The sequence below is a fragment of the Crinia signifera genome, chromosome 2 (genome assembly GCF_055691185.1).
Source record: "Crinia signifera chromosome 2, ASM5569118v1, whole genome shotgun sequence".
In the NCBI taxonomy this organism is placed as follows: Eukaryota; Metazoa; Chordata; class Amphibia; order Anura; family Myobatrachidae; genus Crinia; species Crinia signifera.
Genome location: NC_139218.1, coordinates 313852189 through 313872398, shown reverse-complemented (window position 1 = coordinate 313872398; position 20210 = coordinate 313852189). Strand labels below are relative to the sequence as shown.

Below are 20210 nucleotides of genomic sequence, written 5' to 3'. Positions count from 1 at the left end.
GAGTCCGTCACCCCAAGTGGGGGTTCCGAGTCCGTCACCCCAAGTGAGGGTTCCGAGTCCGTCACCCCAAGTGGGGGTTCCGAGTTAATCACCCAAGAAGGGTGTCCCCAGTTAATCACCCCAGATGGGGGTTCCGAGTTAATTACACCAGATGGGGGTTCCGAGTTAAGTACACCAGATGGGGGTTCCAAGTCTGTCACTCCCAATAGAGATCCATCTGCCCTTGCCTTCGGGCATGAGGACCCATCTGCCCTTGCCTCCGGGCATGAGGACCTATGTGCCACGGCCTCCGGGCCTGTCTCCGTGGCCTCCGGGCCTGTCTCCGTGGCCTCCGGGCCAGTTTCCATGGCCCCCGGGCCTGCCTCCATGGTCTCCAGGTATGGTTCCTTGGCCTTTGGGCCTTCCTCCGTGGTCTCTGGGCCTGTCTCCATTGCCTCCGTGGTCTCCGGGCCTATTGCTTCCATGATCTCTGGGCCTAAACATGTCAGCCAAGGAAAAATTTCTAAAGTACCGATGCCTACTGTACTGAACATCCATGAGGCTTCAGCAGTGCCTCAAGTCCAAGAGACATCCGTTGTGTCTAAGGTCCCACCAGGGTTGGCTAGTACACAAAATCCAGTTGAAGAATCTTCTGAAGTCATTTGCTTTGATGGGAACATTAGTAGAACAGGGTTGGTGTAGCGCTAAAGTTACCTGTGCGCGAAGGGGCTGCAGACCTAGAGTGGTCCAGGCTCTGTTTACAAGTGGTTTGCAGATGGGGAGGTACTGCGCTCACCTTCTGGGTGTTTGTATGGTGTGTATTAAATACAATGCGAGGTCCCAGATTTTATGAAAATGACACTGTAATAGATTGTGCTAGGTCCTACAAGGTGACTACTGACACCTAAGTACAATGATAAGAGGAAAAAGCAGATGTGTGCAAATACATTTATTATAAAAAACAGGGAATTGGGGCTGGGGCTGGCCACCATGCAACTTCCACTCAGTGAGTGGTGTCCGTTTGCAGGTGGATGTGAGGGCCACAGGTGGGGCAGCGATGTCCTGTGGTGGGTGGGGAAAAGGGGTGGGCGAGTGGGTGAATGCAACAATTGCAATAGGTAGTCCCGAAAAAAGAGTCCAGAACCAATGCGGTATGAGGATGTCACCGGAGGTTGGCGTCCCAAGACACCCCAGTGGTGCATCCAGACATACCTTGAATCTGTCGCTTTGCGGGTGTTGTTGTAGGTAGCCGTTGATGTTGTAGTGGCCACTGGCATCCTGTTGTCCCAGAACGGGGGTGCCAGAAGTGGAGCACGCTGCTGCAACAGTTCGCCGGCGACTGCCGGAGGTGCGGGCCTGCGTCACCAGGAGCGCGACGCACTGGAGTGACGTGCGCTCGACTCACTAGGAGGAGACTTAGATCGAAGTGTGAAGCTTGATGCTGTAGATGCTGTAGGTGGGCGTGTATGTCCCAACGCGTTTCAGCCGAGGTCCGGCCTTTTTCAAGGGTGTCAGTACTGTAATTGGGTCCCGAATATAAGGGGAGGTAGGCTCCACCCCTCTCGTTATGATTGGTCGACATTGAAATCAGTATAATTGCAGTTGTGATCGTAGCAAGGTTACTGTGTAGGCTTTACTGGCTGTGTCGACTTTTGTGTTGAAGACATATGTAAAAGAATAGTGGGCTGAGTATACATTGGTGTAAGGATACTGTCAATAGAGGAGTATTCAGATTGGTTTGGAGCAGGTATATATAAGAGCGGGTGAAAATGATATGATAGACATTAATTTGATGAATTGAGTGGGACATGAATTGAAATGAAATAGAATAGAAGTAGAGAGTAAAATAAAATAAATAGAATAGAATAGTAAACACCAGAATATAGTGTAAATTAAAGGATATATTGAAATGGGATTATACTAAATTAGATGGAGATAATGAATTCAGACATACAGTATGTAGTAATAGATGGCCTGAGGATGGTATTGACAGGGGTGCCTCTTATGAGTACATGGACAGGTAGGTCTATGGCCCTTATTCTGATTGACGCGTACTTTACCGCATACTTTCGGATCGCGTCTTTACGGCGTCTGCGCATGCGTGGAGAACGCAACGCGCATGTGCCACGCATTGACTCCGTACCTGTTCGGGCAAATCCCGTACAAAACTGTGCACCGCAATCAGTCGGGAAATATGGGCGTATTATGGGCGTCATGCGGAATGACACATGGGCGTAGTTTCAAAGTGGGCAAAACGGGGCGGAAACATGGGCGGACACGGGGGAGTACACTTATGTTGGGGGGCGTACATTCGGATAGCACTCCGAATGCACGCGACCAAAAAGGGCAGAAATGTGCGGTGTCCACAAGTGTACTATTGCTTTGCGGACACCACTCGTTCATGCGGTAGGCGAACGTACCGCCTAATGACTACAAGCATTAACACCTGAACCCAATAGAATCTACTCCTTTACTCATTACTCACTAATAGGACGCTTGTCAGTGCTTTAATTGAAACCATTGCTGCTTCAATTGCTGTAAGGGTTAATGTGTGCAATGCATGTGTTAGGCATGCTTGTAAGGATATATTGGCATCTAATTGATTCCAATTCCAAAGAAGCATTTTTTTATGAGGATAGGTAATTGAATAAGTGGGTCATGTGATGTATTGCAGAATATACATCATAGTGGGTTGTTTGGCGTAAATACTCCGCTTACGGGCGGTAGCACCGCTTGGCTCCCGTTCGGATGCGGTATTCCCGAGCATACTCTGTAATACTCTGTAATACCGTGCAGAATCGGAGTGTTTCTCCCGCACACGCATGGTTTGTATGTCGTCCGTAAACACGCCCTGTTCTTAAAGAGTGAGTCCGTCCGAATGCGGAGGACACGTGGGCGTTTCTACGGACGATGGCCGCACGCGGCAAAACACCGTGGCGTACGGACCGCTCCGTAAGAATGCGGGAATATCCGCACCGATCAGAATAAGGGCCTATGTGAGGTGTTCTGAGTGCTCATAGTAATACCTTGACCAATGAGGGCACAAAGTAATGGGTGTTCCTAATAGTTACAGATGTCCATTGTGGAAGTCAATATTTAAACCCCCAGGGTGTAGAGTTTTCAGATTATAAATCCAAAAGAGCTCTCTTTTGTTCAGTAATTCAATGTAGTCACCCCCTCTCCAATTTCTTGCGGGTGATTCGATGGCTGTGAATGTGAGTCCCGCAGGATTGGAACCATGGACTTGTTTAAAGTGCATGGATACGCTGTGTTTTTCGTAGCCTATTTTTATATTTACATACGCAATATAAAAATAGGCTACGAAAAACACAGCGTATCCATGCACTTTAAACAAGTCCATGGTTCCAATCCTGCGGGACTCACATTCACAGCCATCGAATCACCCGCAAGAAATTGGAGAGGGGGTGACTACTTTGAATTACTGAACAAAAGAGAGCTCTTTTGGATTTTTAATCTGAAAACTCTACACCCTGGGGGTTTAAATATTGACTTCCACAATGGACATCTGTAACTATTAGGAACACCCATTACTTTGTGCCCTCATTGGTCAAGGTATTACTATGAGCACTCAGAACACCTCACATAGACCTACCTGTCCATGTACTCATAAGAGGCACCCCTGTCAATACCATCCTCAGGCCATCTATTACTACATATGTCTGAATTCATTATCTCCATCTAATTTAGTATAATCCCATTTCAATATATCCTTTAATTTACACTATATTCTGGTGTTTACTATTCTATTCTATTTATTTTATTTTACTCTCTACTTCTATTCTATTTCATTTCAATTCATGTCCCACTCAATTCATCAAATTAATGTCTATCATATCATTTTCACCCGCTCTTATATATACCTGCTCCAAACCAATCTGAATACTCCTCTATTGACAGTATCCTTACACCAATGTATACTCAGCCCACTATTCTTTTACATATGTCTTCAACACAAAAGTCGACACAGCCAGTAAAGCCTACACAGTAACCTTGCTACGATCACAACTGCAATTATACTGATTTCAATGTCGACCAATCATAACGAGAGGGGTGGAGCCTACCTCCCCTTATATTCGGGACCCAATTACAGTACTGACACCCTTGAAAAAGGCCGGACCTCGGCTGAAACGCGTTGGGACATACACGCCCACCTACAGCATCTACAGCATCAAGCTTCACACTTCGATCTAAGTCTCCTCCTAGTGAGTCGAGCGCACGTCACTCCAGTGCGTCGCGCTCCTGGTGACGCAGGCCCGCACCTCCGGCAGTCGCCGGCGAACTGTTGCAGCAGCGTGCTCCACTTCTGGCACCCCCGTTCTGGGACAACAGGACGCCAGTGGCCACTACAACATCAACGGCTACCTACAACAACACCCGCAAAGCGACAGATTCAAGGTATGTCTGGATGCACCACTGGGTTGTCTTGGGACGCCAACCTCCGGTGACATCCTCATACCGCATTGGTTCTGGACTCTTTTTTCGGGACTACCTATTGCAATTGTTGCATTCACCCACTCGCCCACCCCTTTTCCCCACCCACCACAGGACATCGCTGCCCCACCTGTGGCCCTCACATCCACCTGCAAACGGACACCACTCACTGAGTGGAAGTTGCATGGTGGCCAGCCCCAGCCCCAATTCCCTGTTTTTTATAATAAATGTATTTGCACACATCTGCTTTTTCCTCTTATCATTGTACTTAGGTGTCAGTAGTCACCTTGTAGGACCTAGCACAATCTATTACAGTGTCATTTTCATAAAATCTGGGACCTCGCATTGTATTTAATACACACCATACAAACACCCAGAAGGTGAGCGCAGTACCTCCCCATCTGCAAACCATTTGATGGGAACATTGCCCATTACCAGGCTTTAGCTGATTACTACTTAGATGCCATGAACTTTGATCCATCCTCCGGGGTTAATCTGGCAAATATTGTAAAATATATGATCTTATCCTTCCGAGGAGAAGCACTAGAATGGGTCAATCCACTTGTGGAAGCTAATGATCCTCGACTGCGAGATCTGATATTATTCTCCAGGGCCGTGATTGACAAATTTGGATCAAAGACTCCTTCATCTTCCTTGGTTGAAAGTCTGTCCATGCCTCTTTAAAACCATAGGTCATCTAGATGGCATGCGGAGACTACTAGTGCTTCTGGGAATTTTTTTTTACCAAGATCTGAATCAAAGAACTCAACAGTTAGGGGCATTCGTGTCGGCTCTCTAGCACTTCATGGTCTCAGTGAATCATCAGCCAAAAAGTCTTTGATCTGCACCCCAGAACTAGACTCCAACTCAGATTATGATTCTGAACACGATGCCGCTCCCTTTCTGGGGGGTCTAGTGTTGGCCAGAGCCTGTTTTGTAGACCCAAAGGTCGCACATCAATCGACCAGATCCAAGCGATCTTCCAAAAAGACAAAGCACCGCAGACGACCCTAAAAATTTTCTTATGGGGTGTTCGGAGCCCACCCCTAGAGGGGGAGGTAATGTCACAATATGCATGTATTTCAGTTACCTGCTGGTCAAATCCTGCTGGCTTTGTCTCATGCTGCTGACAGCTCTGTATAGTTGAACTGTGCTGTGAGATCTGAGCTCAGCTAATTAGTAGCACCTGGTAACTCTCTCCTGCAGGAGAGTTCAGTGTAAACTGAGCATGCTCAGCCCATTGATTAGTTCACCTGTGAGTTCCCTGTGCTTCCTATAAAAGGCAGTCTCTGGGAGACAGAAGCAGCCAGAGTATAGGTTCACACCAGCTCCAGCGTTCCAGTGCCTTGTTCTATTCCGGACTTCTGATTATAGCATCTGACCTCGGCTTGTTCCTGACCATTCTCTTGCCTGATCCTCCGGTACCGTGTCCAGTGATTCCTGTGTATGACCTTGGCTTGTTCTGTGACCATCCTCCTGCCTGCTCCCTGTGTACCGCATCCTGTGCCTTCCTGTGTATGACCCGGCCTGACTCTGACTAATCATTGCTGCATCCATTGGTATCGTTTCTGTCCACCTGTTACTGACCCGGCTTGACGACCACGCTCCATATTTCACAAGCTACTGCCACTCATACGGGTAACCTGACCAGGGGGCCGCGACCGACGTGTCGGATGCCGCAGAAGCCCATATCCCGCTTGGAGGGGTCACTGGCAGAAAACCCCCGGCACGGTTAGACTCCGCGCCCCTGTGTCAGGTCTAGCCAATCCCCGAGTGGTAGTGCACCACAAGTTTGTGACAGTGTTGAGCCCAGGGTAAAAAATATAATTTGTGCCCTCCTCCTCCACTCCAATCCACGTTCACAATGTGTAACATGGCAGTGGGTGGCAGGGGGAGGCAGACTGTGACAGGGATAAACAGTGGGTGACAGGAAGAGGGTGGCAGAGGCAGCAGTGGGCCATTTAGTCCTCAAGGACCAGTACATTGCACCTGCTGCACAGTTGTAGCAGGTAGCATGAGGTATACTAATTTTTTCCATAACTTGTCCTAAATGCACTGAAATCAAGCCAATGGCATGATATTCTACACAATACACACTTTTTTCATTTCATGATTTCAGCTATGAATGTTCTCTGTATTATTGTGTATTCTTTATTTATTTTTGTATTTTGTATCTAAGAGAAAAAAAGTCAACTTTATATGACTGTTTATGAACGTCTGCACATACGCTTAAGATGGCAACAAATGGAACATATATCATTTAAACCTGCCAATCAGTTGACTTGTTTGTGCAATATTGAAAAAGTACTAGACAAGAAAATGTGCAATAAATCAACTGGATGCAGCTGGCAAACAACAATGAAGACTTCACCTTACAGTATTCATGGCTCCCAACATGACCCTCTCCAGGAGGACACAATGCCCTGTTTCTCGACTTCCCTCTTAATGTATGATTGCCATCACCTGCTTTGAACATGTGTAGTGATAAGAAAGGTGTTTCATCACAGGTGATGGGAAGAGGGAAGTCCAGGAATAGAGCATTCTGTCCCTCCTGGAGAGGGTTGTGTTGTGAAGTATGGAGACAGTAAGGTGAAGTCTTCATTGTATGTTTGCCAGCTGCATCCTGTTGATTTATTGCTGTAGCTTCTTTAAAAGTGAGTGGATTTAAGTGACTCAGCCTTGGCACCTCTGGTGATAACGTGATCATGATGACATATATAGGGAAGCAAAAGGCAGAAACTTACAGTAGCAGAGCTAGGGCCGGATTAAGGAACTAATGGGCCTGAAAAGTGGAAGAGGCCAATGCCATGTAAAACCCATACACTATAAGCCCCAGTGTCTCCTTAAATATCTAAAACTACAAAATGAAATACATTTGTAAATAGGAATGCAATTTCAATACTTATAATTCTTGGCCAACCACGTTACTAGCTTATGTTGGTACTTGTGTATTATCACGTCTCCCATCGCATCGTAATACCATTACACTGAATAAGGTATACGATGGTATGCGATGTGACGCGATATTGTACAATAAAATATTGCATCGCATCGTATGCCATTAAATGTCATGCGATGCGATGGTATACGATTTTTAATTGCACAAGCACCCTGATGGTTCCTTACAATGATAAATGCCCCCCCATTGTCAACGCCACCCCCAGTATTAACGTCATCGGCGGTACGCGTCCTCTGACCTTTTCATAACCCCACTATCCACGTCGGTGTGGAGTTGAATCTATATAGCGTGGCGAGCGCAGCGAGCCACCGAGCCCGAAGCGTGGCGAGCGCTGCGAGCCCCGCGAGGGGACGCGGAATACATGTAAAGTAATACGCGGCCCCTCGCGGGGCTCGCTACGCTTCGGGCTCGGTGGCTCGCTGCGCTCGCCACACTATCTAAAGTCAACTCCATGCTGACGTGGATAGTAGGGGTGGAAAAGGTCGGAGGATGCGTACCGCCGCCCCTCGCGTGCTCGCCACGCTTCGGGTTGGCGTTGATACTGGGGGTGGCGTTGACAATGGGGGGGCATTTCACATTGTAAGCACCCATCAGGGTGCTTGTACAATTAAAAAATGCATCACATCGCATCGCATGCATCGTATGCCGCTATATGGTATGCAATGCGATGCGATGACCTGCCCTACGATGCACATTGTGGGCGCGGTGATAATACACAAGTACCCTTATGTTTGGCTGGAGATCTCCCTGTTGTCATGATGATGGGCCTGTTTTTATGTCGAGGCCTAGAGCTGCAACTCCATCCACCCTATTGTTAATCTGGCACTGAGCAAAGCCAATAACCCTTTGGTACAGGTAGGATAATCAATGAGGAGTGACATCAGCTTCACCAAGCCTTTATGTGAGAATTTTCCACAGTCCACATAGGTAATTTCTTCGGCTGGGCATACACAGGGGTCATCAAGCCATCCTGGACCTTCCCATGTGGTATATCCCATGCGATCCCAGCCAAGCCTGTCCAGCTCAGATGCAATACAACAGATTGCTTCTGCAGCCGGTACGACGCGCAGGCTCTGATGCGATGTGCACAGTACCATGCATCGCATCGGACAATCACATGCAATGTATATGTTTTACAGAGCCGGTGCAAGGTTTTTTGGCACCCTAGGCAAAACATTTGCCTACTGCAGCAGGCAAGATCTGTCAGCAGCGCCCTGCCTCTGAGGAAGGTTGGGGGGCTGGGAAGCTTAACCCTCTGATACCCCTTTTACACCAGAGGTTGGACCCGGGATATTGCCTCTCCAGTCAGGGGCAGGGCATGGTGTAAATGGGCTGAAAAAAAATAACCCGGGTCCTGTTTCCCGGGGATCTGACCCGGCAAATGTTCAGGGTCGGACACGGGGCTTATCCGGGGCTCAGGGTTGTGTAAATGGTCATTGTCCGGGTTATTTAGCAGGGAGAAGGCCACGAAGAGCTGATTGGTGCTTCTACCGCACAGGGCACATGGAGCAGCAGCAGAAGCAGCGTTACCACGCTGTGTGCAGACTGTGCCCTACACTACAGCAACAGTCTGTGCTGGAAGCACTCTCCCCAGTGAGTTTACAGCCTCATCTGCAGGAACACACGCTGGCTGTCACACAGTGTGTCCCAGTGTGTTACACGTTTGAATTCATACGCATCTTCATCTTTCTTTATGAGAATGCATTACATCTATAAAGATTCCAATGTATGATGATTTTATGCATATTTTCAGCTTAATAAAGCAAAAAAACTTGAGGAGTGTCATGTTCCATTTGTTGTGACCTCATCAACAGGCCAAAAATCCATTTTTTTAATGACAGCAGCAAGGAAAGGCAGGGCTGATCCGTTCTCAGTGTAAAAGGGCATTACCCGGGAATAACCTGGATTGAAGTGCAGTGTAAATGGGGTCTGAGGCAGGGCATGCCCTGGTAATTTCCCGGGTTCAATTTCCCGGGTCCTACCCGGCATTCTGGTGTAAAAGTGGTATGATGTAGGCGGCTTCTGAAAAAGGGGGATTGTAGCGTCGGAGGGGATTGAGCCGCCTGATGGGAGTGCCGCTGGCGGGGTTGCTGCTAGTGGATGCAGGCTGCTGCTGCTGCTCAATTGCTTCCACATCTCCCCTCTCACATCTCCCAGGCACCGCAGAAATAATTTTTCTTTAGAGCATGGTGCTGGGAGAAAAGTGATAGCCGCTCATGGGACCTGCTGCTTCCTTTACATGTTGGATTGAACAACACTCTACTTCGCCCTGCACCACCCCTCCTCCCTTCATCCCTCACTGCCACTGACTTTGCCTCCTTCTTCCTCTCTAAAATTGAGGTAATCCGACATGATATCTCCTTCCATACCCCCTCTGCAGCCCACCCACCCCAATCATCCTCCCCTACCAACTACCCCACTCTGTCATCCTTCTGCCCTACTACAGCTGAGGAAGTCCGCTCACTCATCTCATCCTCTCCCCCCTCTACCTGTCCCTTGGACCCTCTCCCCTCCCGTCTCCTCAGTTCCCTCTCCCCCACTGGCTGCTCCCACCTTGCTCACCTCTTTAACCTATCTCTTTCTACTGGCATCTTTCCCTCACCCTTCAAACACGCTCTGGTCTCGCCTATTCTTAAAAAACCTAACCTGGACCCTTTATCTCCCACAAGCTACCGCCCTATCTCTCTTCTCCCATTTGCCTCTAAAATACTAGAACGGCTGGTTTACAGGCGTCTCACAAGCTACCTGTCTGACCACTCCATCCTAGATCCCCTTCAATCTGGCTTTCGCCCACTTCACTCCACTGAGACTGCCCTAGTGAAAGTCACCAATGACCTGCTGTCAGCCAAATCCAAGGGTCACTTCTCCCTGCTTATCCTTTTGGACCTATCTGCTGCCTTTGACACTGTGGATCACCCTCTCCTCCTCCACACACTCCAAAACATTGGCCTCTCTGGCACAGTCTTCAACTGGTTTTCCTCTTACCTCTTCAACCGTTCCTTCTCAGTCTCTGCCTCTGGCTCTACCTCACCACCTTCTATCCTTCCTGTCGGGGTCCCTCAGGGTTCCGTCCTTGGCCCCATTCTGTTCTCTCTGTACACCTCCTCTCTGGGTGCACTCATTAACTCCTTTGGCTTCCAATATCACCTCTATGCAGATGACACCCAAATCTACCTCTCCTCTCCTGATCTGTCCCCCACTGTTTTCTCTCAAGTTTCCAACTGCCTCGCTGCCATCTCTACCTGGATGTCTGAGCGATTTCTGAAGCTGAATATGGACAAAACCGAACTTATTATCTTTCCCCCACCCAGAGCTATGCCCCCTACTAATATCTCTATCACTGTTAACAACACCATCATCTCCCCTGTTCCCCAACTCCGCTGCCTGGGTGTCACACTTGACTCCTCCCTCTCCTTTGCACCCCACATCCAAGCCCTGGCCCATTCTTGCCGGTTCCAGTTACGCAACATTGCTCGCATCAGGCCCTTTCTCTCACAGAGTGCAACTAAGCTGATCATCCACTCATTAGTCATCTCACGGCTTGACTACTGTAATGCTCTTCTCACTGGCCTCGCTCAATCCCAACTAGCTCCTCTCCAATCTGTCCTCAATGCTGCAGCCAGGCTTATCTTCCTCTCCCGCCGCTCTAACTCTGCTACTCCCCTTCAACAAAATCTGCACTGGCTTCCATTCCCCTACAGAATCCTCTTCAAACACCTCACACTCACATACAGGGCCATCTCTAATTCCATTGCTCCATATATCTCTAACCTCATCTCCATTCATACACCCTCCCGCCCTCTACGGTCAGCTGACGACTGTCGTCTCTCCTCCACCCTGATCACTGCTTCCCATGCTAGAGTACAGGACTTTGCCCGTGCTGCACCCCTTCAGTGGAATGCACTCCCTCGCTCCATTAGACTCTCCCCGACCTTGCAAAGCTTCAAACGGGCACTGAAAACTCACCTATTCATCAAAGCGTACCCTTCCACTGCATAAACCAGCTGGTTCTCCGACCCCTTGCCTGTTTCCTGTTTACATCCTGCTATCTAACCACCACCCCCTCGCTTGCACCTCTTGTAATCTGTCTGTCTCCCCTTCCTACTAGATTGTAAGCTCCTCCGAGTAGGGCCCTCTTCCCTCCTGTTGTCAAAGCCCACTTCTCTTCACATTTCACTCACAGCTCTCCTTTACTCCAACACTCAGTGACCATCTTCATACTCATCTCCATCATTGGCCTCAAGCCTCTAGTTGTATGTTGATTGGGTCCTCACTACTTACATTTAAGCTGTAATGTGTATTGAACTGTGGTGCTCTTTATTTGTACTGTATTTTTGTTATTTATTCAATGTTATGCCAAGTTTTTGTCTCCCTGTATTGTTCCTTTGTACGGCGCTGCGAAACACTTGTGGCGCCTTATAAATAAAATTATAATAATAATAATAATAATGGGTGCCCTCCAGTGGCCAGCGCCCTAGGCAGCTGCCTAAAGCTGCCTAGTGGTAGCGCCGGCCCTGATGTTTTCATGTGATTGATCGGCGCAATTGCATATAAAGAGACACAATTGTATGTGAATCACGGCAATGTATGGAGGGTCTTTATACTAGTCACTCCTTAGTATCTGCACATCACATATTAAACATTTAAATTGTGGCCAATTTTGCAATAAGTTAAAACATTTTTTTGCATAATAGTGGCCAAGGTTATGGGGGGTATTCAATCTGTGGGTCATGGCTGTTGAGCTGGTCAGCCGAGAACAAGCAGGCGGGATTCAATGTCTCGCCTGCTATGGGGCGAGAAGGGGGCATGGCCATGAGAAGTGGCCGGGAATATTCGAGCTGCGGCCGTGAGCTCAGCAATTCCCGGCCGTTCTCGGCAGAACGAACCCGACTGCTTGTGAAGTCGGGCTCGTTCTGCGAGATCCCTTGTTCAATGCTGTCAATTAAGATAGCATTGAATAGGGCCCGGCGGCCATCTCCCCAGATGGGATATGCTCGCCGGTGATTGAATATCCCCTTATGAGTCAGACCTGATTGCTCATCTGCAAATTCGCAGATGATTACCCACTGTGGTTAGCCACTTTCCAGAGTGAAAAGCCACTTTGTGTATATCTGCGAGTCAATTGCAAACATTTTGCAATCCGCTATCCTGACGCATGAAATACTTTCTCTAGAAATACTGTCATGCTCTTTTATAAAGAATTTTGGTACTCTTTACCTAGCACGGCGCCCATCGCGGTCATTGAATGCACTAAAAAATCGGGTGCGACGCGACCGACGCGATGCCCGCGATTTCCCATAGGGAACAATGTTAAATTTCTCAATTGACCCAATTTTACTGTTCAATGCCTCAATTGACACGATTTTTCCATAGGAAACAATATTAAATGGCCCACAGAGGCCAAATAGCCACCCTGAAGTGTGAAATGGCCCCCACAATTGTTAACGGCACCCCACGATCAACGTGAACCCGAAGTGTGGCGAGCGCAGCGAGCCCGCGAGGGGCGGCGGTACGCGTCCTACGACCTTTTCATACCCCCACTATCCACGTCGGCGTGGAGTTGAGAATAAAATAGTGTGGCGAGCGCAGCGAGCCACCGAGCCCGAAGCGTGGCGCGCGCAGCGCGCCCCGCGAGGGGACGCGGATACCTGTGAAGCCCGCGAAGGGACGCGTTTACCTGTGAAGGTATCCGCGTCCCCTCGCGGGGCTCGCTGCGCTCGCCACGCTTCGGGCTCGGTGGCTCGCTACGCTCGCCACACTATTCTATTCTCAACTCCACGCCGACGTGGATAGTGGGGGTATGAAAAGGTCGTAGGACGCGTACCGCCGCCCCTTGCGGGCTCGCTGCGCTCGCCACGCTTCGGGTTCACGTTGATCGTGGGGTGGCGTTAACAATTGTGGGGGCCATTTCACACTTCAGGGTGGCTATTTGGCCTCTGTGGGCCATTTAACATTGTTTCCTATGGAAAAATCGTGTCAATTGAGGCATTGAACAGTAAAATTGGGTCAATTGAGAAATTTAACATTGTTCCCTATGGGAAATCGCGGGAATCGCGTCGGTCGCGTCGCACCTGATTTTTAGTGCATTCAATGGCCGCGATTTTTTTACCTGCGATGCCCACGATCAAAATCGTGGGCGCCGTGCTAGGTAAAGAGTAACAGAATTTTTTCTTAAGTTTATTATATTGTTTTTTAATAAATATTCATCTTTGAATAAATGATAAGTGCTCCCAGGCTAATTGAGGTCGGTGCTAATGTCACACACCCTCTCTTAAAATAACTGGGCATGCTGCATTTTTCTGACACTCCCAGAAAATGTCCCATTACCACCCCCAAAGGGTCGACTTTGGGGGTGGTACGTGAAATTGTTAGGAGATTGCAATTCTTGCAATTTCCGGCGCTATTTGGGCTTGCACATTTGCGCTATGATCCATACGCATGCACAGTCATTCAATTGAATGACTGTGCATGTGTATGGATCACAGCGCACACATCAGTGACCAACTCTGAATTGGGCCTTAAATGTCATCAGAGTAGCACCTCTCATTACAGGTAGTCAGGGTGTGTGGGATACATATGATATCCCAGCAGGCAAAAGACTGACCCCGGCATCCCAATATGTAACATCCTGAAAGGGCTCCAAATGTACCCTAACCCTCTGCCCCTCCCCCAATGCCTGAACCTGTCCCTCACCGCTAGTGCATATATAAAGCTTTCATACCCCGCCACCTAAACCTTCCCCTCAGCCTAATCATAACCCCCATTCTAAGTGCCTAACCCTCTGTCCCCACAGCCTAACCCTGTCCTTCCCATCCCCGCGACCTAACTCTGAGTCCCCCACTATTGCCTAAACCTAATCATACTTCACTGGCCGCACGGCAGCCCACCACGCATACTCAACGATTGGGATGGTGGCTAGTGTTTGTTATTCCGCCATCAACATCCGGATCCTATTTGAGGTTCCAGTGCAGTCAGTAAGCTGGCGTTGGTATATTAAATGCCGGCATCATGACCGCCAGGATGCTGACCACATCCTCATACCTGTATCCATAACTCCCAACAAATTCAAGTTTGGAAGCGAATCTTCTGAGTCCAAAAAAGGGGCATAGTCTATACAAAATGGGTGTGGCTTCATAGGAAAAAGCTGTAAGCTATGTCACTCCTACTATAGGGGTAGCCCCATGCCTGCACAACACGGCTGTGAAGGTAGGTGCGGTGCAGCTATTTGTGTGTGACATCACACAGCCGCTCCGGACAGCTGTGTTGTCTGACCCGCACACCCGTAACCCTGCATTGCCCCCCCCCCCATCACTCAAACTGCGATTGTATTCTTCCAGGTGCAATCACAATTTGACTCTTCATGCATGCGATTTGTGGGTGCTGAGCAGAAGTGCAAAAATCGGTACTTGTGTATTATCCGGGCGCCCGATACATCGCATCGCATGCCACTACTTAAGGCATGCGATGCAATGCGATTGTACCCGATTTTGAGCCTTTCCCGGGAGGAGTGTACAGTTTTAATATTGCGTCGCATCGCATGCCTTAACTAGTGGCATGCGATGCGACGCGATTATACCCGATAATACATTGTACAGGCACCCTGATGCCTGTTTACAATGTTAAATGCACCCCCATACCCGATTTTTAATTGTACACCCACCCTGATGGGTGATTACTATGTGAAATGCCCCCTGTTGTTAACGCCACCCCAGTATCAACGCCAACCCGAAGTGTAGCAAGCGCAGCGAGCCCGCAAGGGGCGGTGGTACGCGTCCTCCGACCTTTTCATACCCCCACTATCCACGTCGGCATGGAGTCGATCTTATATAGTGTGGCGAGCGCAGCATGCTACCGAGCCCGAAGCGTGGCGAGCGTGGCGAGCGTAGCGACCCCCGCGAGGGGACGCATATTACTTCACATGTATTCCGTGTCCCCACGCGGGGCTCGCTACGCTTCGGGCTCGGTGGCTCGCTGTGCTCGCCACACTATATAAAATCATGCATGCGATATGATTGTATGCGATGCGACGTGATTTTTTTCACGTGCAATGAAAAAGTCGGACACCCGGATAATACACAAGTACACAAAAATCGCCTGGTAGGGATTTTCCCACTTCTACCGGTCATGTTGAATCAAGGCCCAAATCCTTTCTCAAAAGTGTGTGTAGTAATATGCATAGAATTCATCTTATGTACCAGAAAAGACCAAGTAATCATTTAATAGCACTGTTAATGAATTAGAAATTGCTCTGTAAACATACTAAAACCGGTGCTAACATACAGTACTTCCTGTTTCAGGCTCTGAAGTGCATTGTGAAGACTGGTGTGATGTCACTTCCTAGCCACATGTAAGTTGCACAATGATGATGATTGTAATGACTGTGTCTTATTGGTTACGAATATGAAAAGCAGCTTTCCAAAACAAATAAAACTGATGGAACAATATATATAAAGAATGATTCATATTAAGTTAAAGAAGAGGAAGCCTGCATATATATTTTCAAGTGTTGTCATTAAAGAAATAAATTAAAAATAATATTTTTGTCTGTTTTGCTTCGTATTTCAGATGCTCCGAGCCATTTTTAGCTGCACTATCCAGTCTTACTATTGCAAGTGTACTGTGATTTGTAGCATTTTACTCACAGTGATGTCATACTTCCAGGCGTATTCTGGCTGTATCTGATGCAGGTACATGGAGGGGACTGACACAATAGTTTGAACAAATGTAACTTTTTAAATAGTTGCATTTTACTATTTGTTATGTGTCCAACACTGAATCTACAGCACTTAGGGTCTGATACAAAACTGATTGCTAATTAGAGAAGTCACATATCAAGCAATTATCGAACATTCTGTGCATGCGTGACTATTGATTCGGAGGGGATACTGAAATACCTATGGATGGTAATCCTCTCACATGTGACTCACAGGAAGCTGGCATTTGAAGATGGAAATCCATGTACACATGTGGTGACATGGTTAATATGTATAAATATATCAAGGGGCAATATAAGCACCCTCTTCACCTTAAGGTTGGTAACCAGGACAGAAGGGCATCCACTTAGACTGGAGGAGAGGAGATTTTGTACCCTCCGAAGGAACGGTTTATTTTTTTATGGTGAGGTCAGTAAAGGTGTGGAACTCACTACCAGGTGAGGTGATGGCAAACACAAAAGTGCATTTAAGAAAGTACTTGATGGGTAATAACATTCAGGGCTATAATCACCATGATACGGTCTAGTGAAGACAACATTGGGCAGAGGAGGTTATTCTGGTTGATACGCTGGGATGCGAATTCGCATCCTTGCGAGTGAACCAGATCCCGCCTTGGAACTGGTGGTACACCAGTCCACCATTTGCACTGCGCATACATTCACACGGCATGCGAATGGATGTTTTACATAAAAATCCATTCACAGCCTGCGGGGGAAGGAATGATGTGGAACGTGCACGCAGATCTAAAGTTGCTCAGAGCAACCTTAGATCTGCGTGCACATTCTGAGGGAATAGGGCAGGCAGCTGACATCCGGTGATGACAGCTGCCCACCCTCCGCCCCCGCGTCATCTGCCCATTAGCATGAGAACGCCCAGCGTTCTCACAAGAATGCCCAAGAAACACTGGGCGTTCCCATATGCTAATGGGCCGCCATGCGCCCCCACACTCTCTGCTTGCAAGGATGGGTGCGTGCACCAAGCAAACAGTCTGTTTACCATGGCTGCATGCACCCAGCGCATGCAGATGCACAAAAATGCACATGCGCAAACAAGAAACATTGGCCCTGTGCGAACGAACGCAACCGTGCGAATGGACCAGAATAAGGTCCAAAGTATGACCAAAGCAACCAAGTAGTTGATTCATAGTGTATAATCCTGGGGGAGATTATCACAGCTAGAATGTACTCCTTAATGAATCTTGTTAGAACGGGTTGAACTTGATAGACGAACATCTTTATTCAACCTTACTTACTATGTTATTTACTTTGTTTCTATGTTACTTACTATGTTACTATTTTATGTACTATGTTACTTACTACATTACTATGTTACTTTACAAAAAGAAGCAACAAATTGCAGAAGACTTCCTGATATACAGTATTGTCTCGGGAGTGATTATGACATGCAGGAGACAAAAGGTCTCATTTTGCAAATAGTACTAACAGTTGCAAAAGTCGTCTCCCACCAAGCTAGGAAGTGGGTAGCAGTGTTAACATCTTTTTGACTAAGGTGGTGCTGGAAATAGAGGAAGGGTTAAAACGGTTATTTCCATATAAAGACACAATGTCAGTCACTTCCTTCTACAAACCACAAAATAAAGCTTAACTAGGATTTTTTTAGAACAGCAAAGTTCTTTCAAGATAACTCTGCTAGTGTTACCAGTGACAAGCCGCTTTCTGAATAGGTAAGTTTTTATTTATAAATTGTCATTGTTTTTATTTATATCAACAGGTGGCCAATCATTATTGTCATTGAGACAGGTTTAGTACCAGAGAGCCATTCATCTCTGTAAATGCAAAGGAATTTTGTGTAGTTAGCACAAACATTAATCGGAAAATTAAGTTATCTTGAACTGATAAAAAAGTATCACTATATGTAGTACACTAGAATAACTAGTGCTTTCTGTGCTGTGTGTATGTGTGGCGTCCTTTCTCCTTATACCTGCATGGTTCTACAAAGGAGCAAATCATATATAGTATATTAAAGCATGTGGCATTGTAATAAGATATACAATGAGAAAGACATACACATACATTGGATGAGAAACTGCATCGAATATGTCCCTGGAGATGATGGCCTTGGAAGTAATCTTAACCAGTGATACATAGCCCTAAAAACATCTCCATCTGTGCATTAAGGCGCTGAGTTAACGTTAGGTGCAAGCTTTGATGAGTGCAGAGCATGCGGCTAAGCAAGCCAAGTGGCACTGCAAGGGGTGCAAACGTTACTACTTTATTGCACTCAGGGCAAATACCATGTTGCTAACCAATACTGGCCAGCTCTATGAAGGACATTTTACAGTTGGTCTAGGCGGCACTACCCCCCCTTCCCCCCCTCTCCATTTCCCCTGCCCTTTTCACAGCTTTAACTGAGGTTGTGCATTTATATTTAACTCTGCAGCACTGAATGATTTTCCAGGGCAAATGTTGCACTCAGTAGGTAGCAGTGTCCACTGTTTGTGCCTGACTCTGAATCCTCGCTTAGGTTTATATTTTGGCTAGCTCAGTAACCTATGTGTTTGATGGCTTACATCTGCTGCATCTTATGTGTCTCAGTCAAACACACCTATTGTAAAAAAGGTGCGTACAATTATAAAAATATGTAGACAATTTGTATGTTGTCAATGTACCCTGAGAACTCATCTTGTTCAAAATGACATTAGAATTGTTTTGGGACTTATTAATGTTAATGTAGTTAGCAGGATGTGTTTATTTTTACATATGAACTTTTATCCTTCTTAGATGTGTGCTATTTATAAGGAAATAATGCTGTACTTTACATGTAAATGATAGAATGTTGTGCAAACTGAACATGGGAGTCTTAGGGCAGAGTCCCATTAGGTGAGGTCATTCACCTTGATCGCTGACAAAATGCATACAGATAGAGCAGCTGAGTACAATAGGCCTTGCTGAGCCATGGCTTTCCAGAGAAGGCTAGTTGAAGAAGGCTCCATCTGTAGGTTTGTGGAACGGTTTAGTGGTGCTCCACTGTCTGATTAAACAGTTAAGGTGGCCATACACACGCAGATTTATCTGCAGATCTGTCTGGTTGGAACAAATACCTGGTTATGGATGAGAGCAAATGACAGTTGACCATTTGCTTGGAAATGCTGGAAAACTGACAAACTGTCACTGATCCATAACCATGTTTTTGTTCCAACCAGCCACATCTGAAGATAAATCTTACTAGTGTATGGGCACAGGGGGCTATCACCTTCTAATGAGGACAAATGGAGAAGTTGCCCATGACAAACCATCTGCTTCTAGGTATAATTGATCAAGTACATTTTATAAAATGATAGGTAGAAGCTAAGATGATTTGTTATGGGCACATTTTATAACCGTCCCCTTTAGAAGGTTGAACATGCCTCCCTCACAGACTCTCTATGCTGAGGCAGCCCATCTTCACTGCTATGGGCATTTTCTCTCAGAGATTCTTAGTAAGTCAACAGACTGAAGCTCTACATACACAGCATTCTGCCATTTTCCCCAAATGTTTGCTACAACATATGAAAAGGTTGTGGTTAGTCACTATCATGCGATGTATAAACAAGTATGGCTGAAGTATCTTTAGTGCCCAAATCATTCCTTTTCAATAGAAATCTCTAAGGGGCCCATTTGTCATTCAATATTTTCGGCTAAATCCCCAAAAGTTAGCCGCAAATATTAATTATCCCTTGAATGTATCATGAGGGACCGCAGCAGGAATTTCCGATCCCTGCTGCGATCCCTCCTGCAGCACCGCCAGCCACATCCCCCACAGGTTTCTATGGAGGATGCAAAGCTGCCCGATGTATCAACATCGGGCAGCAGCGGTTCGCATCCCTGGGCTGCCGCCATTCTGAGATGAAGGTAGCCCATTGTAGCCTATGGGCGACACAGCGCACTGTTGCCGGGGCAGTTCGATCAGCGGGATCGTGGGGGGTCAGCGCTAACTGCGCATTTGCAGACCCCCCAGCGCCCAGCTCAGCACATCGCAGGGACGGGCTCCTTTTGGATCCTGCGATTCTGGCCAGTAATATTCCGCCCAGATTGCATTGTAAATGCGATCCGTGATAAATGGGCCCTTAAACCCTACAGTCATAGGTGTGCGCACATTGAGTGTTA

At 47.2% G+C, this 20210-nt stretch overlaps 2 protein-coding genes across 2 annotated transcripts in view; one reads left to right on the top strand and one right to left on the bottom strand.

Moving 5' to 3' along the window:
* The window catches only part of LRRC63 (leucine rich repeat containing 63), a 119271-nt gene that overhangs the window by 55993 nt on the left and 43068 nt on the right, over positions 1-20210 (bottom strand). The gene's annotated exons all lie outside the window — the stretch shown is intronic.
* LCP1 (lymphocyte cytosolic protein 1) overlaps positions 17648-20210 on the top strand; it is a 45469-nt gene continuing 42906 nt past the window's right edge. The window contains exon 1 of the mRNA XM_083168975.1: positions 17648-17788. The gene's annotated coding sequence lies outside the window, so the exon portion shown is untranslated. The remainder of the gene's footprint in view (positions 17789-20210) is intronic.